The following is a 1,397-nucleotide window of genomic DNA, read 5'->3' as shown; positions in this document are numbered from 1 at the left end:
TCATTCTGACCTTTACTTGATCCTCACACTCAGCTTACCATGATCCTGATCATGACTCTCAACCTTAATCTAACTCTGACCATCACCCTGACTTTGACCTTACCCTCACCCTGTCCCTGTGACTCTCACCTTAACTCCCATCCTGACTCTGACCTTCAAGCTGACCCTGACCCTTGCACAGACTATGACTGTGAACCTAACATTGACCATGACTGTGATCCTGGTGCTCAGCCTGACTCTGGCCCTGGTGCTCACACAAATACGGATTCTGATTTTCACCCTCAAAATGACTCTGAACTGGTCCCACACACTGTCTCTGACCCTGATCATGACCGTCACACTGACCCGGGCCCTTATGTTGTTGACAATCAACCTGACCCTGACTGTGACCCTGACCCTGATCCTGAACCAAACCCTCACTCTACAATGAATCTCATCGTTATCTTGACCTTCACTTAATGCTTACCCTGACCCTGAGACTCACAGCCACCCTAATATTGACCATGACCCTTACCCTTAGCTCTGTTCTAACACTACCCAGACCATGATAATCATCAAGACCAAGATATCCCTCAGCAGGTGAATGGATAAGTAAACTATTATATCCATACAATGGAATATTGTTTGGTGGTTTAAAGAAAATGAGCCGTCAAACCATGAAAATACATGGCAGAACCTTAAATATGTATTGCGAAGTGAAAGAAGCCAATCTGAAAAGGCTACATACTGCATGAGTCTAATTATGTGACATTCTGGGAAAGGTAAAACTATAGAGACAGTAGAAAGGTCCGTGGTTGTCAGAAAGAAAATGAGAGTCAAAGAGGGTTAACTAGATGAAGCACAGGGCATATTTTTTTAGGGTGATAAACCTATTCTGTATGCTACTGTTATGATGAAGACATTATGCATTTTTTGAAAATTCATAGAACTTTACAGCATGAAGAGTGAAACTTAAGTATGCAGATTTAAAGAAAAATAATTTGGCTATGTTTGAAGGATCCCGGGAGGGAATGCAGAATGTGACATGAGAGTCAAACTATTACAAATGTACAAGACAACCTCACTGTAGGGATGGGGGAGTGAAATGTACTAACCTAAGTGACTTTGGAAATGATGGAATTGATAAGGCTAAGCCAGAAATAACTGCACACAAACTCTGTGCTCTAGCTGATAAAGTTATTTCTCACAGATGTACTAGTTAATAATTCTGGTACTGCTGTACATACACATTAGAATTGAACAATGAAGTAAATAGATTGTGGATGATGGGAGCTGGGTTTCTCAATGTTGGAGTGGGAATTTAGGGATAAGCAAGGGGGAAGGTTAGAATAATCTATGTAGTAATGGATTAGAGTTAGAAGTATCAGCAGGGATAGACTTGTACGGGGGGAATCAGC

The sequence above is a fragment of the Lipotes vexillifer genome, unplaced genomic scaffold, assembly GCF_000442215.2.
Source record: "Lipotes vexillifer unplaced genomic scaffold, Lipotes_vexillifer_v1.1 scaffold426, whole genome shotgun sequence".
Classification (NCBI taxonomy): Eukaryota; Metazoa; Chordata; class Mammalia; order Artiodactyla; family Lipotidae; genus Lipotes; species Lipotes vexillifer.
Note: the sequence above shows the minus strand (reverse complement) of the source record.